Consider the following 20,649-nt stretch of genomic DNA (forward strand, 5'->3'; position numbering starts at 1 on the left):
ATGCTTACATACCCATATGGCCTTATCCTTCCATTATCCCTTGAAAACTAATTTTGAGCCTATTTTATCCCATTTGTCCTTTATTTTAGCTCATCACTAACTTTAAACGAAAAACAATAATGTCCTTAATTTGAATCCTTGGTTAGCTTAGACTAGTGAGAGTGTTCATGATTTAAGCGTGGGGAAATTGGGTTTGGAAACATTTGGTTTCAGAATTGGGTATATTGTATACCTTTTTGAAAATGTGAAAAAATAGTTGAGCATATATTCTTCCATTTAATACCTTAATCATATGCATTGAGAAAAACAAAAGAAAAGAAATATAAAAAGAAAAAAATAGAGAGAAAAAGAAAAGAAAAAAGAAAAAAAGAGCAAATAATAAAAGGGGGCAAAATGCCCCAAAGTAAATGGTGGTAGCAATGCATATGAGTTGTACTCTAAATTGGAATGTATGAATATATGGAAAACATAGTTAATGGGCAGTTAGACTTTGTATTCTGATCACATGGATTGTCTTAAGTTAGGTAGAAAGTTTAGGTTAATCAAGGATTCAGATTTTAGTCCACTTAACCAAATATAATCCTACCTTGACCCTAACCTCAATACAACCCTTAAAAGACCTCTTGATATGTACGTTTGTGCATTAAATTTTTGTTGATTGGTAGATGAAGAGCAAGCCTTAGAAAGCATGATTAGTAGAGAATTGAGAGAATCGAACCTTAAACACTTGAGCGATCAGAGTGTATACACTTCCAGTGAGGGTTCGATGCTCGATTCTTTATTTCCGGCTTTCTCGAGCTTTCTTCTATAAGTCTATTTGTACTTCATTTTATGATTTAAATTAGTAGAACCCATTTCATATTTGTTCTTGGAGAATTTGATTTACTTTTAACCAAGTAGGTAGAATCATTTTTGCATGTAGTTGCATTCATATAGATAGGTCGCATTTAATAAGTCTTACCATTCCTCTTCACTCTCCTATAGTTTCTCTTGAGTTTAGCATGAGGACATGCTAATGTTTAAGTGTGGGGAGATTGATAAACTGCTACTTTACGATTTATTTTGTATTGAATTGAGCGGATTTTATCAATTATTCTCACACTTATGCATATAATTCCCATGTTTTATATTTTCCTTCCTAATCTTGTGATATGATTGAAAACATGATTTTTTGGCCTTAAATTTGCTAATTTTAATCATCTCTTATTACCATTTGATGCCGTGATATGTGTGTTCAATGCTTTCAGATTTTATAGGACAAGAATGGCTTAGAAGATGGATAAGAAGCATGCAAAAGTGGAAGGAATGCAAAAAATTAAAGTTTTGAGAAGCTGGCAGCGACGCATACGCGTGGGCGATGCGTACGCGTGACTAGTGCAGGAGACGAGCGACACGTACGCGTGACGACCGCCACGTGCTGCAGATATCAGAATTCACTGGGGGTGATTTCTGGGCTCATTTTTGACCCAGTTTCAGGCCCGAAAATCCAGATTAGAGGCTGCAGAGTGGAGCTAGAAAGGGGGATGAATCATTCACACTTTCATTCACATAATTTTAGGTTTAGATGTAATTTTTTAGGAAGAGAGGCTCTCTCCTCTCTCTAGGTTTTAGGGTTTCTCTTTCAATTTCTTCTTAGGTTTAGGTTCAATTTTACTTTAATTTAGTTTTCTCTTACTTTTATTTGTTCAAGCACTTTAGTTCATCTTTTCCCCTTGTTATTTCCCTTTTTCGCCATTTTCATGTCTATGAGCTATTGTTACATTTGATTTCTTCTAATGCAATTTGTGTTCTCTATGTTTATTGTTGCTCTCTTTAATTATTAGTCATTGATGCTTCCAATTGGTTGTTTAGATTTATTATTCATTGTTAATTTTCTATGTCTTTATTTTGTGCCTTCCAATTGTTTGATAAAATGCTTGGTTGGATTTTAAATTAGTTTTTTATGTTCTTAACTTGTAATGATCAATTAGAGACTCTTGAGTTATCAAAAGTCTTTTGTTGATTGGTAATTGAGATTGCCGGTTAGCTTGAACTTCACCAAAGCTAGTCTCTTACTATGAGTTGACTAGAACTTGTGACTTCAAGTCAATTGTGTGCACTTGATCTTCCTCCATTGGTTAGAGGTTAGTTAAGTGAAGGCAAATCACATTTACCATCACAATTGATGATGATAATAAGGATAGGACTTCTAAATCTCAATCCTTGCTAAGAGCTTTCTTAATTATTAGTTCATTTTTCTCGCAATCTACATTTTCTTGTTCCTTATTTTAAAAACCAAAAAATATACTTTTCCATAACCAATAATAACTATACTTCCCTGCAATTCTTTGAGAGACGACCCGAGGTTTAATACTTCGGTTAATTTTATTGGGTGTGCTTAAGTGACACACAAATTAAATTTTGATTGAGGTTTAATTGTCGGTTTATAACTGTACTTGCAACGCGATAATTTTTGTGAAAATCTTTATCGATATTTTTCCTCCGTCAACTACGCAAATGAACTATACAACTCCACTGTCTGAATCTTCAAGCACAGTATTAACTGACTTGACTCCTTTTTGCAGACTTGTTGGGATGCTGCTATACCTCACAAATACAAGATCAGACATTTCATTTTCTATCAACAAGTTGAGCCAGTACTTAGACTGTACTACAATAAATCATTTCAAAACAGCCATGCACATCTTAAGATATATAAAGTATGCACCAGCTAGTGGAATAAAGTTCTCTGCTGCCTCATCAGATTTGTCGTTCACAGGATACTTAGATGCAGACTGGGGGACATCTCTAGACACAAGGAGATCCGTCTTTGGATTTTGTTTCTTTTTGGGTTCATCTCTTGTGTAATGAAAAAGTAGGAAGCAAACTACAGTTATCATCAGCGGAAGCGTAGTATAGAGCTATGGCTTTGACAACATGTGAGGAAAAGTGGCTGAGCTACATACTTCGAGACTTTCATACTTCATTGAGCAAACCGATCACTCTTTACTGCGACAACCAGTCCACAATGCATATAGCCACCAACCCTGTATTTCATGAAAGAACGAAGCATATCAAGATAGATTGTCATACAGTGAGAGATAGAGTACAAGATGGTTCACTAAAGTTACTGCCAATTCCTAGTGGAGAGCAGATAGCAGACGTGCTCACAAAAATATTATCTCTAGGACCATTTGCATCATTCTATCGCAAGCTTGGATTGGTTGATATATGCAGTCCAAGCTTGAAGGAGGCTGTTGGATGATAAAGCTATGCAGCTCATATAGCTAATTAGTTGTATCTTTAAATTAGTAGAATTGTTGCGTAAGTTTGTTAGAGTCTGAAGTTTGTTAGATGCTACCAACTTATAGCATTTAGTTAGTTAGAAGAGTGCTAAATTAGTGTGGTTTAGTTTTTCTAGTATCTACAAATACAGAACTAGTCATTTGCAAGTAAATGAGATTAACCATAATCACAATTCCATTTTTGAATCTCTCTCAAATTCATTCTGCACTTTCACTCTTTTTTCATTCCCCGATTCAAATTCTGCAGCATAATAACAATTTTATCAAGTATGATTAATAAAATAAGACATTTTTATCTTTAAAATTTAGTGTTTTTTCTATATTTGGGTCATTTTTGTGATTTTTTGTCAGTTGTTAAAAATATTTTTAAAAAATATAAAAAATTTAGAAATCAAATTTTGATTAATGTTTTTACTAGGGGTGCACATGGGGTTGGGGGAAATCGGGTTCGCTTTGGCCTAGACTCGACCCTAAATAATTACCGGATCTATTTTTGAGACCCTTATTCAGCCCTAGACCTGGTGAAATCACACTAATTTTGGGCCACACTAAAACCAGGTCTCAACTGGGTGAAGTTCGGGTCTTGATAAATTTTATGTCAAAAAATTATGATGCATTCATCTATAAAGAAGAAAAAAACATACTTGTTACAGAGAAGATGATAACCATACTTGAATTTGAATTTGTGTATAGATAATTCTAATTTTATACTTCTTTGATCTTTTTTTTTTCAACAAATGTGATTAAAAACAAAATAATAAGCTTAATAATTAATATAACATATATTAGAATTAATTTAAAATATATATACCTTTTTTTTTTTTGGTCAAGTGGATTGGACAACCCCCAATCCTAGGCATTACATCCATACACCCATGTATTACACACCCACACAACTCACTCATACACACTACATGGGAGTACATATAAATGGTTCTATATTCTTCCATGAGGATTTGAACCCGGTGCAGCTCTATGGGAGGCACACAAAGTGGCCATCTAACCCAGGCCTCGGCTGCATATATACCTTTTTAAGTCCCCCTAAGGTACAAATGGATCGGATGAAATCAGATTCGCCTTAATCCGGACCCATCCTAAATAATGAACGGATCTATTTTTGAGACTCTTGTCCGATTCTAGACCTATTGAAATTACATAAAAAAAATTCCAAAATATTCGAGTCCGAACCGAATCTTCAGACCGAATCGGATCATGTGCACTCTTAATTTTTACATATATTTTTAAATAATTATTTAAATATTTTAAGGAAATTTTAGATCAAATACATAAATAATTTAATAAATAATTTAACAAATACAAAAAAGTTTACTATTTACAAAAAAGATAAATTTAAAAATAACTTTCATTAGAAATTTACTCATTCAAAAATACTTTTATAAAGTTACTCGTTAAAGTGTTCCTGGGAGTGTTTGTCCATTTCCACCGAATCTAAAACTTAATAGTGTTCGTTGGAAATAGTAGCAAATTTAGGGAGCCGGTTGCAAGTAGCTAGTTACGACAATTCAACTGTAAATCATTTTCACAAAGACAGATACAATGAACATGTCCAAACATCGCAAAGATCACTTGAATTTGGTACACATCGTACTAACTTAGTGTCGTTATAATAATGAATCAAATAGTTTTTATTTATCTATTTATGATTGTTCTGTTTATAATTATATTATATATATATATACACTACATAGGATCTACTGAGAATTTGGTCAAGGGCTGTTAATTTTTCCTGGTCAAGTCATGCTATTTAATAATAATTATTAGTACCCACTTTTCATTATTATTACTATTTTATTCCTTGCTTCCATGTAAATGGACCAATAGCCGCCACTATCCATTGATGATGCAAACGTATATACCCATGAACCTAGACAAAATTATTTTTAATTAATTTTTTTGTCATTAAATATTTTTTATTTATATAATACTACTGTATGTATTATTATGTTATAAAAGAATTTAACTATATCTAAATATTATTAGAATACTTGTTAATATTAGCGATATATAAAATTTTTTGTTAAAACACTAAAAGGTTAAGTTAATTATTATTATGTTTAATTTCAATTCATTTATTATTTTAGAAAATTTTAAAATTTGTAAATTAAGTTAATTATTACTAATACCGGATATATACTCGTTTAATTTGGATTATAACTTAATCCCACTTGCCACGTGTATTTTGCAGATGCTAATAATATTCCTAGATGCATGAATATTGTTGCACTTTTTCACTTTTTCAGATGCTAATAATTCCTAGATGCATGAATATTGTTGGACTTTTCCACTTTTTGGGTTGAATATTTCAAATTTGTTGGTACCATGTATCTTATAAGGGTCAAGACTCAAGACCAAGTGGCATTAATAATTAATACACATCCTGATATTACTGGTGCTGTCATAGTTGGAAGGAGGTAGCTGAGAAAGTGAGTTCAAGAAGTAACTGCTTAAAGGTTAAAAAAAAATTTATAATTAACAGTAAAAGTTAAAAACCATTTTTGTATTTCTTTATAATTAATTTTTGAAATTAGCTTCAAATTTCAAATATACTCAGTTATCAACCAAAAAAAAAAACTTGTAATAAAATTAATTAATTAATTAATTTCCAAAATAAACTTAACTAATTTTATTTAAAAATATGTTTTTCTTTGTTGTGATTCTAAAAAATAGAACTATTTTTATTAGGAGTATATTTCTTAGTTGCCTTCGGACTAAATTTTGGCAGTGAATGGACAATATTTTGATAGCGGTTCCCAGTTATAGTAATATGGGTTATTGATTTGCAAAGCCAATTTTTTGGAATTAATACTCAATTTGGTCCTTAAAATTTGAGTTTAGACTTAATTTGATTTTTAAAATTTTAATAGATTTAAATTGAATTCTAAAATTGGTAATTGTAACTTGCATTAGTTTTTGAGTTGATTTTCGCTAACGACATGTTAATTTGATACATTAATTTATTGCGATTTGGATTTCTCATTCAGATTCTATACGATTGAGACCTATTAGAGCTTTTAAAAGCTTGATTGCTGTTCCAGAATTTCAACATTTTTAAATTGAACTTGTTATTATAATTTTTGTGAGGATGTTCAAAGTCTATGAAATGTATAGGAGGTCTGATATATTTCAGTCACATAAAATCTAAGCGAAAAATCTAAAACTTGACAAATTAATGTACAAAATCAACATATCGTTCACAGATTAATATTATTGTAATATTTGATGTTCAAATTGAATTAATTATAATTTTAAAAATCAATTTAAATTTGACCTCAAATTTTAGAGATTAAATTAAATATTATCTCCAAATTTTTGTTTATGCATATATGTATGAAACCAAAGCAACATTCATTAGTTTAGACAAGGCTATCAAACGGATTAATTAGTCCAGTCCGTTTAAATTAGATTAGTTTGTCGTCTGAATTCACAGATTAAATGGATCCAGTCTATTATATATCAAGTAATTTTCGATTTCAATTTTTTTGGTTCGGCCTGTTTAATACCAAATTAACGAGTTATATAGACTGACTTATTTAACGTTTCATCTTTACAAGTCCAATTTTAAAAGCAAAAATACATTCATTTAATTCTTCAAACTATTATAGATCCAATAGACAGATATAGTCAGTTGCAATTCATGAAATTGATTAAAACGAGCAAGTAGATATTATTATCGACATTTGAAGTAAGTTAGAAAAAAAAAAGAAAAATAAAATGCATGAAATATCTAGACTGAATCACCAAAATAAAAGAAAAAAAAGTTAACAACAATGAAGAATTTTGAAAAATATTACAAATAAGAATAAAACACACAATTTTTTATAAGAATTAGAGCAGTAGAAAAATCACATAAATTAGAAAATAGAGAAAAACTAACATACTAATATTTTTAACGTAGAAAATTTTTTTTAATGTGAAAAATAAAAATCATGAGTCACTAAAACTAGAAAATAGCTTTATTATGATAAAAAATAGAGTACAAAAGAGTAACAAATTGCTGCATAAAACTTGCATACAATAAGCCAAATAACCCAAGCATCAAAACTTACAAAACAAAAACAAGAAGATGAAAATACCACAAAAATAGAGTTGTTGTGCATGGCCACAATATCTCCAGCTACAGACATTGACCTGAAGATCCGAACGGTAAAAACAAAGAACCAGGTGTCTTAAACACTTTGTCCAAAATTAAGCTCGATCTAATGGTTAACGAATCTGCAATGACTAGTTTACAGAGACAACTTTGTATATGTACGAAAATAACTTTCTCTCCTCTTTTTTCTCTTGTATTTGGTGTTCTCTTACAAATAAGACCTCTCTTCTTCAACCCTAACCCACCTCAACCACTTCAAAGAGAACCATGGGCTCGAATACTAATATTTGACCTTTTTTCACATAGAAAGGGAGCTAAAAAACCCAACAAATGTGATGTTCTAAAAGCGTGCTAAGTTTAATGCAAAGAACTCGACATACTTTATGTAGTGTTTCATTCAATATTCTAAAAATCGGACTGGACCAGCCAGTCAAACCGGTTCAACCAAGAACCAGCGTGAAAAATGATCCAGCCCTCCTCTTAAAACTGCCAATCTCAGAAACTACTGAACCAGTCGGTTGGACCGGACCGAGAACCAACCGATTCTTGTGAAGCGGCGTCGTTTTCGTTATTTAAAAAAAACCCCACTCCATGCGAGTCCCTCACCCAGTTAACCCCCCCAACACTCCTCCTTCGATACACACTCACCAACAAGCCCTAAGGTTCCCCAAAGTCCCAAACCAAAAACCCAGCTTCGTCAACGGAACCACCGCCGCCGTTCGCGGTTGTCGACGTCTCTGTAGCCTCCTCCTTCCTCTGTCCCAAACCCATACTGCCAGACCTTCTCTTCTAGCTTAGCACGTCGTCCGTTCCCCCGATGACTTTGTTGTTTGAGACTTCCAACTGCTGTGCCGTCATGTCGCCGTTATGTCTTCGTCGTCTCGTCATCGTCCTACTGTCAGTGGAAGGTTAGTGACACTGTTTAGCGATTTTCTTTTATGCTCTATTGAGTCTGTTTCAATGTTTTTATTTTGAATGTCTCTGATCAGTGATTTGTGATTTCTGAATCTGAAATTAATTAAATAATTGATTTAGTGTTGTTAAAATTATTGATTAAAATGGATTTGTTTTGCTGCTGTTGCCATTTTTTAATTTTTGAGTATGATATTTTTGAATTTTTGAAATATTTATTGATTTCAGGGTTTATGGTAATTATTTGTTACTGGTATTTAATTTTTGTTGCTAATTCTTTTTTATTTTTGGTTCTGTTAAGTTCTGCTTTTGATATTTGGTAATAGTGTTTATGATTGGGTTAATCATTCGACTATTCGAAAGCTGTTGTCTTTCACTGTGTTGTTGCCTTATTGATTTTAGTTATGGTCTTATGGATGATTATTTGATTTCTAGTTGTACTGCTGCTATTTTTAATTTTGATTTATTGATTTCAGTTATGGATGGAAGTATTACTCAAGAAGCAGTTGCTGATAACAATGCATCTGTGAGTAAGAATTTTCCTGCCAATCCTCCTAATTCGAATGATGCTACTAATCCTAATCCTCCTAGTTCTAACAATAGTCCATCACAAGGTTCTTCTAATTTACAAAAAAATAGATTTAGCTTGGAAATATGTTGCTCTACAAGTAGTGAATAAAAAATCACAATATCAATGTTTGTTTTGTCTACAAGTTTTTAACGGATGTGGAATTCACAGAATGAAGAAACATTTGGCAAAGATTAATGGAGATGTGAAAAAGTGTCCTAAAGTTCTGTATGATGTGAAAAAATAGATGGAAAGCTTATTGAAAGAAATTTAGAGCAACAAAAGCAAAAGAAAAAGATAAATAAATTTCAGTGAAAAGGATGGTAATGAGATAGAGGATGCAATTGATGAAGCAATAACTCAAGAAGAACAACAGTGTAATTCGAGTTAGCAAGTGGTTGGAGGCAATCCAAAAAAGAAAGCCAAAGTGATTCCTCCTATGTTTGCACCAAGAACAACTTTAGGTGCTCAACCAAGTCTTAAAAGTATTTTTGCAAAATAAAGAGGCGATACACGAAGTTGATAAACGGTTTGCTCGGTGGCTTTTGGATTGTAGAATTCCCTTTAATGCAGTGATGTCGCCATTTTTTCAAGATATGCTGGATGGTGTTGTTGGTATTGGACCTGCTTATAAGGGTCCTTCTTATGATAAATTAAGGGTTCACTTGTTGGCTGATCTTAAAAGAGAATATCAAATGCTAGTTGATAGTTATAGGAGTGTATGGAGAGAAATCGGATGTACTCTCATGGCTGATAGTTGGACAAATCAAAGACAAAGAACATTGATTAATTTCTTGTTGTATTGTTCTAAAGATTTGTGCTTTGTGAAATTTATAGATGCTTCAAGTATGGTAAAATATGCTTCAATATTGTGTCACTTGTTTTCTGAGGTGATTGAATAGATTGGCCCTAATGATATTGTGCATGTTGTGACTGATAATGCGGCCAATTATGTTGCTATTGGTAGGCTTATCAATCAGAAATATGAGAATATCTATTGGTCACCATGTGCTGCTCATTGCCTTAATCTTATTCTAAAAGATATAAGCAGTATGGTGCGTATTTCTAACCTTGCATCAGTGCTTCAAAGATTACAGTATTTATTTATAATCATATGGTTTTCTTATCTTGGCTTAGAAAAAGACCTACTTGAAAATAAATTGTACGCCTTGGTGCAACTTGTTTTGCAACTGTCTTTATCACATTGAAGAGCATCTTTGATCATAAAGCAAATTTGCAAGAATTGGTTGTAGATTCATTCTTTATTAGTCAAAAATTAGGAAGGAGTGCTAATGGTAGGGTTGTGAGTGCTATTATTTTGGATAGAAATTTTTGGGATGATTGTTTTACTGTATGTAAAATTGTGGGCCCTTTGATTAAATTGCTGAGGATTGTTGATGTTGATGTTAAACCATCTTTGGGATGTGTATATGAAGGAATGATAAGTGCAGAAGATGCAATTAAAGAGATGTTTAAGTAAAACAAGACTGCATATCAACCATACACAGATATTATCAACTCAAGATGGGACAAGCATTTGAAGAAAGATATTCATGTTGCAGCTTACTTCCTGAATATTGCTTTCTTTTTTGGTGAAAATTATAAAGAAGCACCTGATGTTATGCGAGATTTACTTAATCTTGTTACCTTATATTGCAAGTGTAACAATTTAGATTCAGTTGAGGTAATGAAAGAAATACATTTATATAGAGATCAAAATGAAAGCTTCGATAGACCAGAAGCTATTCGAGCTGCAACAAAACTTAAGCCTGGTAAGAATATTTGTTTAATAGTAACTTGTTTTATGCTTTCATTTTCATTGTTGATATCTACTAATATGTTATGGTTTTATAATTGGTAGATGAATGGTGGAGGTTGTTCGGTAGTTTTGCTCCATGTTTACAAAAGATAGTTGTTCACATTCTTAGCCAAGCATCTGCTTCTTCTGGTTGTGAGAGGAATTGGAGTCTTTTTGAACATATTCATACAAAAAGAAGAAATAAGTTGGAGCATGATAGACTGAATGACATTGTTTATGTTACTTACAATTTGCGTCTTAAATCCAGGTAATATATATTTTGTGCAATATCATATTATTTCATGTGTACTTTATGATAACAAATGTGTAAATTATTAATTTTTTATATATTGTATTTAATTTTTTAGGAAGAAAAAACAAAAGAGAAAGCAAAAGATACAATATAATCCAATTGATTATGAAAGCATCAATTTAGTTGACTTTTCGGTGACAAAAGAGGTTGTAGAGAAAGAGCATAATCTTCTTAGTAATGTGGATGACTTATTGCGTGAGTATTATAGTTTATTTGCTGATGATTTGTTAAAATATTGCTAGTTTTTAATATAATGATAACATGCATATTTTATTAGGTGATATTGATGCTGATTTATATCAAAGTGGCGGTGGTAGTAGTGGTTTTTATGCTGCATCTCTTGATTCATATATTCAAGAGGGTGAAAATGAAGATGAAGATGAAGATGATCCCATCGAAGCAAATATGCAACAAGTTCTTGCGGATTTTCATGATTGATAAATCTTCATGATATTTAGATATTTCTTTTTACTATTTAACTTTTAAGATTGTATTTTGATAAGATCATATGGATTTTGTTGAATACATTTCATGTAATGTTTTAAATTTGAAAGATATTTTAAGATTTATATTAGACTATAATTATATTTTAGGATATTTATTTATAATTTATTTATTATTTTATTCTAAAACAGTTTTTTCAGTTAAACTATAATTAGATTGGTTGGACCAATAAACCAATAAATCAGTGACTAGAGCGATTCAATGACCGATCCAGTTTTTTGAACTTTGGTTTCACTTCCATTTATTTGTCCATGAAAAACTACATGAAGAATGTAGTATTTTATTTTATCTCAATTTGCAAGTATTCTATTCATAAAAAAAATATATATTACATAATTGTTCATTGCAACATGAGTAAATTAGTTGTGACACCTAACTTACTCTATATATTTATGTTAATAGATTTTTTTTTTACATTATAACATCTCATATTGAATTGTCTATCACTAATACCACAAAATGATAAATCAATTTTTATACAGTATTAATATTAATTGATGTACTGTATAAAAAAATTAATTTAAAAGTTTAAATAATAAATTATAATGTATTTTTTTTTGCTATAAATACACTACAAGATTTTTATTAATTGGTGGAAGTTTTATAGTGGAAGTTTTTGAAAACCTCCTTAATATTATTTATTTGCAGCAATTTGTAAAACCCCCTTAAATAACTTTGAACATCTTAAAATAGCTACAGACCCAAAGACCCACCCAACGCTCAAAGCCCATACCAAAGTAGGGGAAGTGAACGAAACCTGCTAATTGAAACCTTGAATTGTAGTCGCCAACATTGCCGTCACCGTCGCTGCCACCGCCACTACCACTGGCCACCATAGCCTTTCATCTCTTTGCCGCTAGCGCCAATGCCACCACGTGCTTCGACAATCTCTTTTCTCGTTGTCTTTTTCGTCGACGCGTCTCCTGAGGTCGCGACAGTAATTTTTGAAATCTCCTTCTGCATTCTTTTATGCATTCTTATGGAATCTTTTTTTCTTTTTGTTAATTTTGTGATTTCCTCCACATTAATTTAGTTTGATTGATTACTCCTCTAATTTGGAATTTGGCTTGTTATTTTTGCGATTATTCAGTAACTTGATCGTAATACAATTAGTATTGATACTTTTGCTTACTAATTTTGCGACGAAATTTTTGTTATAATGCAAGGAAGAAATTTGGTTCAGACACTATTGAAATTTTGAGAATTCAAAGCTAATGTGTGATAACATCTTAAGTGGAGGAAGGAATTCGGTTCAGACACTATTGTAGAGGTATTCTTTTGAATTCATTAGATATGTCATATTATCATGCTTAATTGTTAGTTTGAGTTAGGGTGTATTGTTGTATAGGACTTTGATTTCAAGGAAATCAATGAAGTGATAAGCCTGTCTTTCTATTCTGTGAATGCTCGCTGTTTTTGTTTCCTTATCTATGTTAAATTTCAAACATAGATGAACTGTGGACACTTTCTACACCATGCTAATACTCATGATGCTTAGTTATGTTTATGTAAGTTTTAACATAAGTAGTTAATTTTAAGATTATTAGATTGCCACTACTTTTACCTATGCTGATGCATGATTGCTTATCTATTGTCGCTAATTGCATGGGAATTCATTTTACCTATGTTGATGCATGATTGCTTTAATCCTTCTTTAAAGACCTGATTGTTAATTTGTTGTCCTCGTTGCTTTCTTTTTTTCCCCCTTATATATGAATTGAAGCTTGCATCTCTTGTCCTTCCAAAAAAGATGATTATCTATAGTTCTCTTTGAAATCTAAATTGCATGATGACAGTATTCTCTCTTTGTTTTGCTGACTTTTCAATTTTAGTTACATATTTATATGAGGTTGGTTTTATTTCAATTAATACTTTTGTCTCAATTTACTTTCTATTAATGAATTAAGTATGTCCATTTTAGAATCACGTTAATTTAGGAAGAATTACTTAAAAATTTGTAACATATATAGTGCATATGTCTTTTGTATGTCTTAGCAAAAGATGAACAAATTATTAAATGGCTTTCTAATGTTAATTATGAGACAATCTGATAGTTAATTGTCATGTGTAATATTGTTATAAAGGGTCTTGATTGATAATATCTTCTATAAAATTTTTGACATACTGGATAATACAAGTGGTTGAGCCATAGGCGAACATCACTTGTGAAATTAATGATTTTTTTTTAAATTGGTATTATCAGTGGACATTTTCCTACTTTAAATCTTTACTTTTATAAGGTAAAGTTTAAATTAACAATATATTAACAGGGCAAAAGCTACACCTTACTGAATTTTAAATTCAAGTTAAAAATTTTCTCTTATTAGAATTTGTAGCACTATTAACTTGTGTTTATATCTTACTAGATTATATACAAAGTGGTCTTGACCATGGTCCCTAGGATTATTAAAGGAATTATATTCTTTTTTTTTTTTGAATCATTTCCATGCTATTAGTATTGATTCCAAATTAGTCAAGGAATTGAATTTAGTTTCTCAAATAATTTAATTCTACGATGATATATTAAATTGATTGTTAGTTCTATATTATCTTCATGACTGGGATTTTTGGCTCCTCCTCCTTCCAATATTAAACCTGTAGTTTTGCCAATTGAAAAATGCATAATGAATTAATTATATGTATTGCTTAAGAGAAATGGTATTTTTTGCTCTGAATCCATAATTGTAATTCCTGTCAAATGTTGGTGTTGGTATTTTTCTTCCAAGCAACTTACGACATGCTTTTGATGGATGTAATGTCACTTTCATCAGGTTCATACCAACTTTGGAAGTGTTGGGAGAGAATTCTTTAATGTCAGTCCTAAGATAGAATTGGACAAATGACATGAAAAAGACAATATGTTCTTCAAATGGACAAATAATTCTGGTTTGTAATTCCTCCTGAAGAAGTGCTATTTTGTTAGAATTTATTGCAGGAACTTGTTAGATTGGTCTGTTTAGTAAAGTGAATTTGGTATTACTTAACCGATATCCATTCACTCAACTTTTTGTACAGTGAATCATGCAGGAACTGCACTTATTTGGAAGATCCTAGAACATGCATTGTATGAATAGGTTTTGTATTTTTACAATTGAACAAATTCTAGTTTCTCTTTGCTTTTGTAATCAGACTAATAGTTATCTTGTTTTCAACTTTTTATATAGGTCAATGGGAATGAAATTGCTTCAATATCACTGTTGACATGGCAAAATGAGTTCTAGTATCTTTCTTTCGTCATGTAAATTTGCTGAATGTGATTAGCCTCTATAAAATTTATAAAGAAAGTCATATTTACAGACTCAATAATGTGTAAGCTCATAAACTCAATTTTAAAACATAAACTTTTAGGATTTCGGAGTCTTTTCTTTGTCTTCATGATAAAGTTCTTCAAGCTGTTGTTGATGTTACTGTGAGCCAATCTCCAAGCCAAAATGAAAGACAAATCCAAATTTTTCAGGCTTTCTATGCTTTTGGTTTTTTCATTACAGTTTCCAGGATTTTTAATTCAAATTTCCTTGCTACAGGGAACAACTTCTGTCTTTGCAAATTTTGTCAAGAACTTCACCACGAGAAAAGCAGATCTAAATGCAAATCAACCAGCTCATCATAATATTTTGGAGAATCTAGAAGAATTATTCTCAAATCCTCCCTTCTTAAAGCCTTCATCAAGCACAGTTGATCCACTTGATGATTTTGACCTTGACTTAGGTCTATTCATAATTTCTTCTTTTGCTACCATCTATATTTTATTTATGAAACTTTTTACTTTCTCTTGCAGATGATATTTATATTGATGAACCCATAATCCTTTCACCTATACAGAATTTAAATTTTACCAAAGGTAACATTTTAAACTTTTTATTTTTTATGTGCTTGACATTTTATCAATTTTAAACAGTGTTAAGTATTGGCCTAGAGTCTTTTGATAGTTATAGACATTAGAAGCCCCAAGTTATATAATATCTCTTTAGTTACAATTTTTTTATCAAGCAATAAGGACGGTAGCTATCTAGGTGAAGGATTCTTCCAATGTAGTAGTTTGGATTTGGTTAAATTTAATTACCTGCTATTGTCAAAGCAGCCTTCATATTACATTTAAAGTCAAATTACAGTGTTTTGATGTCTCAAGCGTAAGATCTTTGGATTCTCTTTTCTAGTTAGTGTAATTTACTATTGATAATTTATTTAATAGGGCTGCATAATTCATAGTGCATAGTGTTTTGATTGGCTTATTAATGCTTAAAATGCAAGCAAAGCAAAAATTTTGTTCAGAAATTCTAACTGATCTATTTGCAGATAGTATTCTTGGCAAATACATAATTCATTTGAACTGACCACATATCCCATTTTAAAAACTTGTTTATTTTTTAGATATACTTCAGGAATCATGAGGATCTAGAATGTTATTGCTTTCAGTTTTAGTTCAATCTTCTTAGTTTCTAGTGAACTTTAATGTATCTTGTTCTGAGCTATAGATATATATTATTCTCACACTAGTTTTTAACAATAACATATCTTGCAGATTAAATTGTTTGATTTGTCCCTGCTATCAACTACAGAGATTGATTGGCTTAACAACTACCACTCACAAGTCTGGGAAAAGGTATAATATTTGTGGTTGACCTTTTTGAGACAGTCTGCAATATCATGTATAGGAAATCCATGCAATGCAAGATTATTCCTTTTGTAACTCCACTTAATTTATATTTTGTATGATTGAATGTTTCATAACGCTTTCAGGTGTCGCAATTGCTGGATGGCTCTGCTCGACAGTTGCTTTGGGACAACACAAGGCCTATTATGCAATGAGACTTGACAGAAGCTAATGGATTTTCATGTTAAGGCCAGGTCCTATGCACTCGTGCTTCAGGTTCACATTCTGGCGTATCTCACTCCTTCTTCACTTTGTCTCTAATCAATCTGCATAATTCATATAGCAAACTATGTGCATAATAAGAGTGAGAATTAGAGGCTGTAGATATCTCAAGTCAACTCCAGATCATATTCATTGAATTTTAGACTTTTAGTTGGATAAGACGAGCAATTTAGCCATTTACAGTTGCAACTCAACAGTTACAATTTTATATTCTTTATATGGATTTCTTTTTACAAGACTCTTATTGAATGAAACATTATCATTTATCAACACTTTGTATTTGAAGAAGAAACTTTGAATTTAGTTTCTCAAATAATTTAATTCTATGATGATAAATTAAATTAATCATTTGTATATAATTGTTAGTATATGATTGCTAATGTATATAATGCATAAAATATATACATGTATGTGAATGCAATCCACCAATGCATGATATTTTATTTATCTTCTAATTATTCTCTTTCATTTCTTTAGTTTTTAAATTTTAATATTAAAAAATAAATTTTTAATTTGAAAATATGTAAATGAGATCAGATTAATGAATGATTTGAAATAAAAAATAAATAACTACAAAGTTTGTGAAGGTTTGAAAATCTCACAAAATAGTTAATTTTTGTTAAATTGAAAAGTCAAATTGTGGGGGGGGGGGTTTAAACTGCCACAAAAATAATTTAAAATTGCCATAAAAGTTCAATATAAAACCCCCACTGAACACACCAAAAACCTCCACTGAATAGATTGTGGAGGTTTTTTAAAACCCCCCAAAAAAGACCTCATGGCACCTCAAATTTTGAGGGTTTTAGAAACTCCCACAAACCATTTGGTAATGGTTATAAACCTTCACAAATAAGAAAAAAAACTGCCACAAATAAACAAAAACCTTGTAGTGATACCTACTTCAATTCTTTATATTTTGTGCACTTATATTTTTCATTTCATTTCTTCATCATCTTAAACTTGAAGCCTCCTTGTCTCTTTTCTTCTTTATGTTTTTCGATTCTCCTTTTCTTTTCTTTTTTGTAGTTTTAGCTCTTGAGCATAAAAAAGAAAGTTCTTAACATTAAAAAAATTTTAAAAATGAATTTTACAAGTAGCACTACATTAATATATTTTAATGGTTTAATTACTCTGTTAGTCCCTATAGTTTTGCGAAAATTTCAATTAGGTCCCTATACTTTTTTCTTTTGATTGGGTCCCTGCACCAATTTTTTTTTTCAATTAGGTTCCTCTTAGTAGTAGTTGGCTTAATTGTATAGGGACCCAACTAAAAAAATTGGTACAGGGACTCAAATAAAAGGAAAAAAAGGTGTAGGGACTCAATTGAAAAAAAAATTAGTGCAGAGATTCAATTAAAAAGAAAAAAAAGTATAGGGACCTAATTGAAAATTTTGCGAAACTATAAGAACCAACAGAGTAATTAAACCTATTTTAATGGATCTGCTATAAATTGTGATGATGAAAATATGATTTTTAGATGCAAAAATCTAATCTTCTTAAGTATTCGTGAAATCATCTCGTTTGAAGCATTGAAAATGTTAATTTGTCAGTATCTAAATGTTGAAAGGAGAGTAGTCAATGTAAGGTTTAAAGTTTCATTATGTTTTAACAATGGAAATATTAGTTTTTGAGAAGTTATAACAAATAACGACAATGATGTGCGAACAATGTTATGTAGTTTTAGTCATTTTCAAACAAATTTTTTATACTTGAGCTATATATTGATTTTGAAGATGTAAGTGACAGCAGAAGCAATTCTTACTTGATAAGATATATTTGTTATTAATATTGTTAATGTTTAAATTATTATTACTATTATTGTTATTATTATTGTTGTTACATATAAAGTATGTTCTACACTTGCCTCGAATTGAGGACCTGTGCATTAGAAATGTATCCTAGTAATAATAAAAATTAAGATATACAATTTTAATATAATATGATTATTAGTATTAACCCCTTTTTTGTTTTGTTAACGAAGATCCATGAAGAGTCTAAGCATCATGAATTTGAAAGAGTAGGACTAGATTTTGAAAATAATGATGACTCTAATGATTATACATCAGAAGAAGATTGTCAAAATGAATGGTTCCATAATGATGGAGAAGACGAGGATAATAGGGTGCCGAACTGCACATTGCCTAAAACTAAATATCAATATGATTATCTAGCATTTATGCGTGTACTAGACCTTGATGCTTTGCATGCACCTGAGCTTTCTGAGGATTTAAACATTGATCATTTCATTGTGAATGATGATAAATTGGTTCTTGGTAAGATGTTCATGAATAAAGAAGTTGTGATTGCTAGACTTAAGGCATACAATATAAAAAGATTGGTAGATTACATTGTGAAAGAGTCATCCACATCTACTTATTATTGTAGGTGCTAACAGTTTGGAGAATCTTGCCAGTGGCTCATTAGGGTGTCATACAAAAAAAAGTTTTTTTGGGAGGTTAAAAATTATAATGCACCTCACAGTTATACGCAATCTAGGTTGTCCCAAGACCATTCCAAACTTGATTCAAGCATGGTAACTGCACATATAGAGCCTATGATAACAACTAACCCGTCGATGAAAGTCAAGCTCATAATTACAGAAATTTAAAGCCATTTCAATTACACACCCACTACAAAGTCTGGCTTGTAAAACAACGTGTCGTTGAAAAAGTTTATGATAATTGGGAGACCTCTTACCAAGAATTACCGGTGTGACTTGGAGCATTGTGTAAAGTAGATAAAGGTGCACGTGTGGAGTTTAATGGTGTTGAAACTTACAATGGAAATGAGATCATTTCAAATGTCTGCCTATTTAACTGTGTGTTTTGAACTTTCGGCCCATGCAAGAAGGCCTTCAAATATTGTAAACCACTGGTCCAAGTTGACGACACACACTTGTATGGTAAATACAAGGGGACTTTACTAATTGCGGTTGTTCAATATGAAAATCAGAACATAGTGCCAATTGCTTATGTAATTGTTGAGAATGAAACTGCAGATTCTTGGTACTTTTTCCTATATTACCTTTGCAAGTATGTTGTCACCAAAGACGGAGTTGCCATCATATCTGATCAACATGAGTCCGTTAAAGAAGCAATTAGAAGAGTAACGGACAATGGGAGCCACGAAGAGCCTTTCTAAGGTATTGCATTAGGCATATTGTAGCTAACTTCTTGCATAAGTTTAAGAGGAAGGATTTGGACTAACTCATCATAAGTATAGGTATGTTACGATATTTCAGACTTGATAATATTTATATAATTTATTAATAAAACATTTCTTGCTTAAGTTTGTGTTTCCTTTAGGGTATGCAAAGAATGATCGTTAGTATAATATACAATATCAGAAGTTGAAACAAAATGGCAAATGCTTCAAAGAATGGGTTGATGAGATTAAGCCTGATCGATGGAGCCAGGCCTTTGACAGGGGTCGCCATTATGGGCACATGACCGCAAATTTAGTAGAATGTACTAACTCTGTGTTAAAGGGTGCACAAATCTACCCATCACCACCTTTGTTAGATCAACATACGATCGATTTATAGAGTTGTTTGGAAGAAGAGAAAGGGAGGCATACATCCCTTCCAACTTGAGATCTCTTACATGAAAAAAAGTTAAGGCATCTTTTACACGGAACAAACATTAAGATCATGCTTAATATAACGAAAATACGTGAGATGTATGTAAGATGCCTTCCTGAACTTGTGGTCTGTAAACACCACTGTCATCACGAGATGGATTCCGCAAGCCAAGATTAAGAGTTAAATCTGGTCACGTGCTAGAAGACTCTCCTCCAAAGTAAAAACAGAAGTTAGAGTCACTCGAAGATGATGAGCTTACGTCAACAAATTGCCATAAAACATCAGGTGCAAGGTCCGACCAATTGTTTGTGATCTATCTTTGAAGATGACCACTATCTACGAAGTTCTTAAAGCTTGCGATTGAGGATACTATTGAGCCTTGTGTTGATGGTGATGGTAGTTGAATGACAAAAACTCTCATGCCAATTGAATGTGTGAAACAGTAGTAAAATGTTGTCGTAGCTCAGGAACTTGATCAAGTCTTGGTCATGCAAGTACACATGTGGCTTGTGGTGACGATACCAATCGAATATACTCAGAAAGTTTGTAGTGAGGAGTAGGATCTCCAACCATCGATGATCGCATGTCCCAAGCCATAATCTAGACAGAATGAATGTCAATTCAATTCTCATAGTTATGACGCTTTAAGTCTCTATTGTGGCTAGCTTTGAGATCCACCTGGTCTTTAGACTCACGTGTAGAC

The sequence above is a fragment of the Arachis hypogaea genome, chromosome 2 (assembly GCF_003086295.3).
Source record: "Arachis hypogaea cultivar Tifrunner chromosome 2, arahy.Tifrunner.gnm2.J5K5, whole genome shotgun sequence".
NCBI classification, from domain to species: domain Eukaryota; kingdom Viridiplantae; phylum Streptophyta; class Magnoliopsida; order Fabales; family Fabaceae; genus Arachis; species Arachis hypogaea.